General features: G+C 37.3%; 1 pseudogene; it reads left to right on the plus strand.

Moving 5' to 3' along the window:
- The first annotated feature begins 3,180 nt into the window (after positions 1-3,180).
- LOC103595258 lies at positions 3,181-5,452 on the plus strand (annotated as a pseudogene).
- The last annotated feature ends 5,996 nt before the right edge of the window (positions 5,453-11,448 follow it).

The following is an 11,448-nucleotide window of genomic DNA, read 5'->3' on the forward strand; positions in this document are numbered from 1 at the left end:
ATTTGTTACAATTGTTGAACCTATATTAACGCATTATTATTAACTAAAGTTCATAGTTTACATTAGGGTTCACCCTTTGTGTTGTACAGTTCTATGGATTTTGACAAATGCATAATAGTATGTGTCCACAATTAGTGTGCTATACAGAGTACATTCACTGCCTTAAAAATCTCTGCTCCACCTATGCATCCCTCCCATGTTCCAAACCCCTGGCAACAAATAGTCTTTTTACTGTCTCCATAGCTTTGCCTTTTCTAGAATGTCATATAGTTTGAATCATGCCATATGTAGCATTTTCAGTTGGCTTCTTTCATTTAAGAATGTACATTTAAGATTATATCACATAATTGCCATATAATTAATAGCTCATTTCTTTTTTAAAAAACAAATTTTATTGTGTATATTTAAGATATACAACATGCGGGCCGGCCCGGTGGTGCACTGGATAGTGCGCTGCTTGGGAAGCATGGCGGTGCTCCTGCCCGAGGGTTCGGATCCCACATACAGACCGGTTCCCGCTCACTGGCTGAAAAAAAAAAAAAAAAAAAAAAAAAAAAAAAAAAAAAAAAGATATACAACATGATGTTGTCGGATATGTATAGATAGTAAAAGGTTACTATAGTGAAGCAAATTTTTACCAAATATTTGAAGAAGAGATAATTATCAATCCTTCTTAAACTCTTCCAAAATAGAGAAGAGCTAAGACTTTTTTACTTATTCTATGAGTACAGCATCACCCTGCTATCAAAGCCAGACAAAGAAATCACAAAAAAAGAAAACTGCTGTCCAGTATTTCTGATGAATGTGGAAGCAAAAATCCTCAAAAAATATTAGCAAACCAAATTCAACAGTACATTAAAAAGATCATACAAAATGACCAAGTGGTATTTATATTAGGATGTAGGTGTTCTTCAAAATATGAAAATCAATATACATGATATACAACATTAACAGAATAATTGATAAAAATCACATGATCATATCAATAGATGCAGAAATAGCATTGAAGAAAATTCAACATCCTTTTATGATAAAAAAAAAACTCTTAACAAATTAGGTGTAGAAGGAGCTAACCTCAATACAATAAAGGCCCTATCTAAAAATCCCAGAGTTAACATCGTACTCAATGGTGAAAAACTGAAAACTTTTTATCTAAGATCTGGAACAAGGCCAGGATGGCCATTCTTACCATTTCTATTCAATTTTGTACTGGGATTCGTAGCCAGAGTTATTAAGAAAGAAAAAGAAGTAAAATTAATCTTTGTTTGTGGATGACATAATCATATGCGTGGAACACCCTGAAAACTACACTAAAAAGATGTTGAACTAATAAAAAAATTTAGTAAAGTTGCAGAGTACAAAATCAACATACAAAAATCAGTTGTGTTTCTACATACTGGCAATGAATCATCCAAGCAAGAAATTAAGAAAACAATCCTATTTATAATAGCATCAAAAGTATTAATTTTTCAAGAATAAGCTTATCCAAAGAGGTGAAAGATTTGTACACTGAAAACTATAAAACACTGAAGAAAGAAGTTAAGGCAAACACAAATAAATGGAAATACATCCCTTGTTTATGGATTGGAAGAATTAATTTTGTTTTAATATCCAAATTACCCAACGTGATCTGCATATCCAACATAATACCAATTAAAATCCAAATGGCAATTTTTTACAGAAATAGAAAAATAATTCTAAAATTTGTGGAACCACAGAAAACCCCAAATAAACAAATCAAGTTTTAGCAAGAACCACAAAACTGGAGGCAACATACTTCCTAATTTCAAAATATATTTCAAACAACAATAATCAAAATAGTATAATACTGGCATAAAAACAGACATTTAGACAAGTGCAACAGAATAGAAAGCTCAGAAATAAACCAACGCATATACAGTCAATTGATCTTTAATGAGGGTTCCTAAAATACACAATGGGATAGGATAGTTTCTTCAAGTGGTTAGAGAAACTGGATATCCACATGGAGAATAATTTATTTAACACCATACATAAACATTAACCCAAAATGGATTAAAGATTTAAAAGTAAGACCTGAAACCATAAAACTTTTAGAAGAAACCAGGTAGAATACTTCCTGACATTGATCTTGTTAATGATTTTTTTCTTTTTTTTTTTTTTTGCATATAACACCAGAAGCATAGGCAACAAAAGCAAAAATTAGCGGGACTACACCAAACTAAGACCTTCTGTACAGCAAAGAATAAAAACAACAAAATGAAAGGGCAACTTATGGAATGAAAGAAAATATTTGCAAACCATGTTATCTGATAAGGGCTCAACTTCCAAAATACATAAGGAACCCCTACAACTCAATAGCAAAAAAAAAAAAAAGTCTTATTAAAAATTAGGCAAAGGAATTGAATAGACATTTCTCCAAGGAAGATATATAAACGACTAACAGGAATATGAAATTGTATTCAACATCACTAATCATCATGGTAATGCAAATCAAAACCACAGTGAGATATCACCTCAAACCTGTTAGGATGGCTATTATCAATAAAACTAAATATTACACATGGTGATGAGGATGTAGAGAAAAGGGAATCCTTGTACACTCTTTATGAGAATGTAAATTGATGTGGCCACTAAGGAATACAGTATGGAATTTTCTCAAAAAATTAAAAATAGAGCAACCAATTATCCAACAATCCCACTTCTGAGTATCTATTTAAAAAGAATTGAAATCAAGAGTTATTGGCCATCCCATATTTATTGAAACATTACTCATAGTAGCCAGGACATGGAAGCAATCAAAACATCTACTGAAAGATGAGGGGAAAAAGAAAATGTGGCATATACTACTACTTATAAAGAAATACCATTCAGACTTAAAAAGTAAGGAAATCCTGCCATTCACAGCAACACTGATGAATGTGGAGGATATTATGCTGAGTAAAATAAATAAGACACATAACAAATACTACATGATTCCACTTATATAAAGAGTCTATAATACTCAGACTCATAGGAATAGAGAGTAAAATAGTGGTTGGTTTGAGAGGAGGGGAAATGGGATGGTATTAGACAAAGGGTACAAAGTTTTGGTTATATAAGATGAATAAGTCCTAGAGATCTACTGTACAGCATAGTGCCTATAGTTAACAAAATTTTATTGTACACTTATTTTTTTTAAGAGAGTAGATCTTATGTTCAATGTTCTTATCAAAAAGTAGTAAGCCCTGCCTGCACTCAGCCTGTAGTGCCCGCCTCGGGCCTGCAGTGCTTAGTGCTGCATCATCAATGGCTCTGCTGATAGCGGGGGCACTGTGGTAGACTGTCCCATGTGCAAGCAATGGTCTTTTGCCAAAGACAATGTGGAGAATTAACTTCATGCACCGTAGTACCAGCAAGGCTGCCACTGATGCCCCGGATGTGAACCGGTGCTGCAGTAGCTGTGAGGATAATGACCCAGCCACCAGCTACTGCATCAAGTGCTCAGAGTCTCTGAGAGACTTGAGTGGAGGCTCACCAGCAGGTGGAGTACAGCAAGAACCACACCGTGTGCTCCGCTGGGCCTACTGAATTTTGGGGTGATGAATGAACCATCTATTACAATGTGCAGAAGCATGAACCCTTCATGCTGATCTGTGAGAGCCGTGACACCCTCCCCTGCTGGGACTGCCAGCTCAATGCTCACAAGGATCAGCAGTACCAGTTCCTGGAGGATGCAGTGAGGAACCAAAGCAAGCTCCTGGCCTTGCTGGTGAAGCACCTTGGGAATAAGCATGCAACATTACAGAAGAGCACCAAGGAGGTTTGCAGCTCGATCTGCCAGGTGTCGGACTTAGGGAAGCATGTACAGGTGGATGTCAAGATGGCCATCCTGCAGATCATGAAGGAGCTGAACAAGCAGGGCCTTGTGTTGGTCAATCATGCCCAGAAGGTGACTGAGGTGCAGCAAGAGTGCATAGAGAGGCAGCACTGGACCATGGCCAAGATCCAGAAACACCAGGAGCACATTCTGAGCTTTGCCTCTTGGGCTCTGGAGAGTGACAACAACACAGCCCTATTGTTTTCAAAGCAGCTGATCTACTTCCAGCTACACTGGACCCTCAAGATGACTGTGGATACTTTGGAGCCACACAATGAGATGAAATTTCATTTCGGTGAGATGAACGCCTGGACCAAGAGTGCTGAGGCCTTCGGGAAGATTGTGGCAGAGTGTCCAGGTACCAACTGGACAGGCCCTGCACCCATGGTCCCTCCCAGAGCCCCAGGGTCCCTGAGCAAACAGGGCTCTGGCAGCAGCCAGCCTGTGGAAGTACAGGAAGGGTATGGCTTTGTGTCAAATGATCCCTACTCAAGAACAGATCCCCATGTGTCAGATGTAAAGCAGTCCCATTCTTGTGAGGGTGAAGTGAGTGGCCTCATGCTCAAGGTGGCACGAGTGGGCCTTGAGCACCTGGACCTTGACCTCACAGCTGACAGGCAACCACCCATCTTTAAGGTCTTCCCAGATGGCACCACTGAGGACTACCACCTCATTGTTACTGAGCATGATGCTGCTGCTGAGGGTGCTGGGACTGCACACCTAGGGGCTCCTGGTGCTCTGCCCGTACCTGGCATGGCAATTGTCAAGGAGGAGAAGGAGGCTGCCACTGGAGCCCTTCCTGCTGCTGCTGAGGACCCTGAGACTGAGCCTGTGCTGATGGCTCTGGTGGAGGGTCCCAGTGCTGAAGGCACCCCCATCTGGCCTCACACAGTGGCAGCACCAGCTAGGGCCTGGAGGTGGTGGCTCCTGAGGGCAACTCCACCCCATCTGGTGGCCCCACAACCCTGGATAACAATGCTACCATCTGCCACATCTGCCAGAAGCCAGGCGACCTGGTCATGTGCAACCAGTGTGAGTTTTACTTTCATCTCGACTGCTACCTGCCTGCCCTGCAGGATGTGCCAGGGGAGGAGTGGAGCTACTCACTCTGCCATGTGTTCCCCGACTTGAAGGAGGAGAATGGCAGACTCAGCCTGGATGGCGTTGACAGCACGGGCATGGTGGCCAAGCTCTTGCCAGACAATCAGTGAAAATGAGAGTGCGTCCTGCTGGTCCTGTTCTTCCATGAGCCCTACAGCCCCCTGAACCAGCTGGCTACTGGTTCCAGCTTCTCCCTGGACCACCCCAGTGGCACCCTGGACCTGACCCTGATCTACACCCACCTGCAGGAGAAGTTGTCACCCCCCCTTTATCTCCTTCCAGGAGTTTTCCCAGGATGCGGGCCTCATATTCAAGCAGTTCAACAAGTTGACTGAGGACAAGATGGACGCATAGTCCATCATCGGCCTGAGGTGCTATTTCAAGATGGACATGAAGGAGACCTCCAGTGACGCAAAGTTATCTGCTGTGCTGGTGGATCCCATGCCACTGAGCCTTCCTAGTGCTGGCCTGAGTTCTCAGGAGCTGCCTGGAGTCCCTTGCAAAGATCCCTGAGTCTGGGGTCCCCATGTCCAGTCTATCCAGGCTTTGTTCTCTGTCCTGCCACTCTGTCCCCACTCCCCCATATACCTGGTGGCCTGACTCCCACTCCCTCATGGCTACATTCCCCAGTTCCTCATAATAAGGGTTTTTACTTCTGTGGATTTACTGAAAACTTCACCTGTTCTTCAGGCCTTGGCTGATGGGGGCTGTGATCTGGGAAACAAACAGACAAAAAATAATTATAATAATAAATAAAGAGGGTAAAAGTAAAGGTAATGGATAAGTTTACGTGTTAGATTGTGGTGATGATTTCATGGGTTATACTTATCTCCAAACTCATCAAGTTACATAAATTAAATATGTGAAGCTTTTTTATGTCAATCATATCTAAATAAAGTGTTTTTTTTTTTTTAAAGTTAAACATAGTGGTCTGAACACATGTGTTTATCTTTATTCCCTACCAAAACCGTTAAAGTGATAGCAAGTGAATAAAAAACATATGCAACTTTAAAGACAAAGGGAATGGGATAACAGACAATGCAGATGAGTGATATCAAAATTTTCAGGCTTGAAAGTCATAACTAACTGAGGATACTACAAAAAGCTAAAAAAAATCACCCACAATACAGAAAACCAACAAGGAGCAAGTTAACTTTAAATTCACAAGTCCAGGAAGAATAAAGACTAAGAAATATCAAATTCCTCTGAAAGTGGAAGTGTGAGATGTGGCTGCAAACAAGAATAGTGGTTGAAAATTTATGTGAGGCTCATACAGACTCTTTAGGTCACTCCCCTCACCTCTCACAGCCAGACAACATTTCCAGCCCTACTCCAGCTGATGACAGGGATTTACTCTCTAAAAGAAGATCACATGGCTGAGAATGGGGGTGAAGCACTATCCTAAGAACAAGATTATTAAGGAAGTTGTGCATGCTGAATATTGAATTCCCAGCAGACCTCTTAATCATTTTACCTCTTAAGCCTCTGGAATCTAGTTTTACACTCTCCACATATGAGATTGGAAAATTCTTGTTGGGATAAACTGACTGCTTGAAATGAAACCTATAGCGAGCCTCACAAGTTAGAAAACCCCACCAGTTAATTTTTTAGTACCTAAGTCTTAAATATAAATGTATAGCCAAAGATTACCAGATATTTGAGAGATCCTCCAAAACTAAAGACAGATATCCGAGCAAAAAGTAAAAAAGAACAATATATAGAGAAATATCTAACTAAAATAATCAAAGGGAAGATAATATAAATATAAAATAAGAACAGGAGATAGTAAAAAGAAAATATTCAGAGAACAATGAGCTCTTTAAAATATTTTAACAAAATCAGTACCAACTTGGGAAGATAACTGTCCTGGAAATTAGATAAAAATAAGAATTAAAACTGAGAGGAAAACATATGAAGATTAGATGACGAATCTGTGAAATTAAAATTTTTCTTAATAGACATTTCAGAAAGATATAAGCACCACAGTGGTAGGTGGTAGCAGGCCCCAGTGAAGGTTTTGGTCAAGGTTGTGATCTCATTTGAGGCTCTGGGTCCTCTTTTAAGCTTACTGGTTGTTGGAATATTTCCGTTTCCTGTTATTGTATAAGTAAGGCCATTTTTTTACTTTTTGTGCTGTCTGTCAATCAGAGACCACTCTCAGCTTTTACAGGCCACCTTGGGGGCCTTGTCACATCCATAGGCAGTTCACAACATGATTGTTTATTTCTTCAAGCCCAGTAGGAGAAATATCTGTCTCTTAAAATCTGTTTAATCACTTTTAAGGGCTCACCTGATTACGGACAATTAGATCAGGTCCACCAATTATAATCTCCCTTTTGATTAACTCCAAGTCAACTAATTAGGGACCTTAATTACTTCTGCAAGATTCCTTCTACCGTGTAACATAATCATGAGAATGATTTTCCATCATATTCACAGGACCTTCTCAGTTAAGGGGAAGGATTTATAAAAGTTGTGTATACCAGAGGGCTGGAATCTAGCAGGTTATCTTCAAATTCTGTATTCCACACACTGGAAACAAACAAACAAAAAAGTGTGTATCGATTCCTCATATTTTCAGTCTGGAATTCTCCTACGACAAACTCTCAACTAAGTGTGAGAGCAGAATATAGCATTTTATATAACAAAAGCCTTAACTATTTACCTTAAATTCACTCTTTTTTAGGGAAGCTATTGTAAGGTACTCAACATCACAATAAGGGATTAAATGATGAAAGAGAAAGGTTTTGCATTAAGAAATCAGTTTATACACATAGTATGGAGATGAAGAAAATTACTAAATGATGGAGAACTCCACGATGATGGTTGTACAACTAGCCAAAGTACAAACTCAAAAGCAAAATAAAATGCTAGGAATGATGTTGCTATCAAAGAAGGGGGAGGGATGGTGGTAGTGGCAGTGGATTATACATTAACAGTCTCAGATCATATTGAGTTTACACTATAGACAAAATTTAAGTCACAATAATATCATCAATGATTATGTAAGCAAAAATTGTGATATACATTTATTAGGGAAGTAGAACAGAGGGAAATACATATGTGTGATGCATAATAATGATAAATTCTAATTTTCTATAATAAGAGGTTAATAAATGATGTCTGGAATTAATAAATTGGAAATAAAAACAAAGTCATTTTTTTAGAAATATGGAAATGAGTGTCAGAAGAAACAGGTAAGATCATTATAAAAAGTTGCCTCTGGGAAATGATCTTTGAAGTTGAATGGGAGGGAGGGCGGGATATTATGTAAATCTGATATATTTCAATTTGGCTTTTTTTTAATTGTGAAAAGGTATCATATTGAAAAAAAAATTTAAAAAGTGAAGAACTCAGAAGGTTAAGTAGTCTGACTTTCCTTTACAGATTATTATTCCGCTTCAGTTTTCAGGCCTAGAGGAAAATCAAGCTCCATATCTCATTTTCATCTTCTGTTACAATGAATTTTACAAAACTTCCATGAATATAAATATTGCATCAAGTATTTTCTGTGAAATCAACAGTTTCTAAAGATGGTAGAGAAGCATTGTTTGATGTTATGAGCAAACCTACATTCCATTCTTTAACAATAATTGATTTTGAATTATTCACTTTTTGCTTTTTTTCTTTGGCTTTGTGATTTATGTATCAGTAGTTCAGATAAAATACAAAAATGTTAAAGCAGATATAATTGTAGTCTAAACACTTAATCAAAAAAGATTTTAAATTTAGTATTTTTTTTTTTTCTGAGTCTTGTCTTATGTTTTCTTCTACTAGTGAACTTTGGAAACTTTAAATTGAAATATAAACGCATACCACAGATACTTGGATATGCAACCTATAAGCATACTTAATGAAATAGAAAAGTCATTTAAATTAAATATATAAAATTAGGAAAATCTCTTTGGGAGGATTTTCTTTTCCCTAGGCATTTTAATGACAGTCAGACTGGAAAGGGCAATTACACAGGAATTCTATCAATCTAAATTCACAAATATTGAAAAAAAATTGGAATGGCATTATTTTGGGTTAAAAGACTTAACTGTAAAATTTTCTTGGCAAATGTAACCTGAAACTTATAAACTTACATGTTATAATGTGAAATCAGTTTTCTTAAATTCCCACAATAATTAATTTTTATCAAGTTTTGTATAGAGTTTAGGGATATATACTCATGTATACCACACACTCAGGAGGGTACTTCAAAAAGTTCATGGAAAAATAAAATTAAAAGAAAATGTGAATCTTTCCATGAACTTTTTGATGACTCCTTGTGTATATATATTTACTTTCTTCCATGATGTTTTCTAAAAGTTCACACTGCTTGTACATCAATGCTTTGAGAAAGAATCTGGGAAGATTCATGGTGTGATGTTGCCTATCTGTCACTTTGCTAGGAGTAAATCAATCTGGGGATTAAAGGTTTCTATGGGAGCAGCCTCAGACAGACCTGTGATAGACGCTTAGTGTAAAGCTAAAGTATTGCCCACAATTTTAATTGATGGAACATAATTTATATTGAATTTACTTTAATCAGTGAAGTTGTGTCTTGCTTTGCTTTGAGATTAGTGCTGTTGTGCTGTCATTTCGTATATTTTTTTTTATTTCATTGGGAGAGATAATTTTTCAACTATAACATTTAAAAAATATTAAATATAATAAGATCTAAAATTTGTACATGTGTATCTCCCCAATTTAAATGTTCACAAGCAAAACTTTGCTTAAATACTATGAAATACAATGAATCATGGATTATTCAATTTTTATAAAAGTTACTGTACTGCTCAAAAATTAAGAAAAAGACGTCTGACAGAGGGAGCCTGTGTTTTTGCTTTTTTCCTTAGTCAAATTTTGTAGATAATCTGGAAAAAGATAAAATAAGTGCAGAAAGTGGTACAAAAAAACAAACAGAACTTCCTAATGCTCTGTATTTAAAAGTCTCAGTTTTGAAAGAAACACACAAATCTTGAAACAATGTACTACAATTTCTTGACTCCCAGCTTCACTACTTGATTGCAAATTATCAGTGAGACCTTATCTATAACTTTAGCAAGCAGAACATTTTTTAAGTATGTGTACTGTCTAGTTGTTCAACTATAAAATTCACTCTCTTTAAAAAATGATACTTCATTAAAAAATTCTTCCTGTGACATGCTGTTTTCTGTCATCTCAAAGTCTTAGACTATTAAAGACAGTTTCTTTGTTAATATTTTTTATTGGAGTGGGGAGCAATTTGTTCTTGTCCACTCTTTTAAACTTTTCTAAACATGTGTATTCAACATATATATTATATGGTGCTTATCTCTGACCCATTAACTAGTTCTAGGAAGGAAGGAAGGAAGGAAGGAAGGAAGGAAGGAAGGAAGGAAGGAAGGAAGGAAGGAAGGAAGGAAGGAAGGAAGGAAGGAAGGAAGAGAGGGAGGGAGGGAGGGAGGGAGGGAGGGAGGGAGACAGATCACAATAATACTTTGAACTTTCAGGAGAGATCAGTACTATGGTGACTAGAGGTGGGAAAGGGGGTTAGCAAGAAATTGGTTAATGGACACAAGGAATGATTACATTTTGTAATGATGAATATGCTAATATTTATCCTGATTTGATCATCATGCATCATACACAGGTATAGATATTCAATTCTGTATGTACCCCACAAGTATGTATATTCAGTTATGTTTCAATATATAAATAAATAAAAACCTCTGGAAAATGGACCGTTCTGATTCCTCTCTTCCCCAGTTTCCCTGTTGTTCCTGCGTGTAAAATCTGAAATCAGAGCAACAGAATGACTGAAAAAAAAAATAAAGAAATTGACATAGTACAGCAATAGCTTTTGAAAACTTAAGGATGGCAAAGCAGATAAGCGGAAAAGCTACCAAATGTCTTAGGCGTGGGAGAAGGTTCAATGAATTCCTTGTCAAATGAATCCATTTACGGACTGGTATCTCATTCATATAATTAAAGTTTAAATTCCTTATAAGCTCACTTCCCTAGGGAAAAAAGTATACTTTATATGTTATTCATTAAAAAATTAAGGTTTTCTGTTTTAAGTTTTTCTTTTTTGTTTTTTTTTAAGTGATTATCTCAGTTCCAGCAAATAAAGCTCTGGGTAGGTTACCACACTTACCCGTTATAACATTCTAAGACCTAAGGAATCAGTAATTTTCCTTTATGCCACCACCTGTTCAAGTTGACTATCTCTGCTTCTCACACATTGCCAGCAATATCATCCTTCTAACAGACAAATCTGCTCAGATCTCCACTGACTCCCTGTTGACTGCCAGATAAAGCCAAATCTCCTGAGTATGAAACTTAACCCCTTCATAGATAACTTCAACCAGCTTTCCAGACTTACCTTTCATTACTATTCCCCACCCTATTATAAAAACCCTCTTGGCTCCAGAAGCTATAAATTTGTCTTCATTTCTATGATTTGTTTTGCCTTTTCATAATAACTCTTTGTCACCTTTTCACCTCTGACTGATGTGCCCTTCCTTCATTTTGCCCCTTCT

Source organism: Galeopterus variegatus, unplaced genomic scaffold (assembly GCF_000696425.1).
Source record: "Galeopterus variegatus unplaced genomic scaffold, G_variegatus-3.0.2 Scaffold1729, whole genome shotgun sequence".
Lineage (NCBI taxonomy): Eukaryota > Metazoa > Chordata > Mammalia > Dermoptera > Cynocephalidae > Galeopterus > Galeopterus variegatus.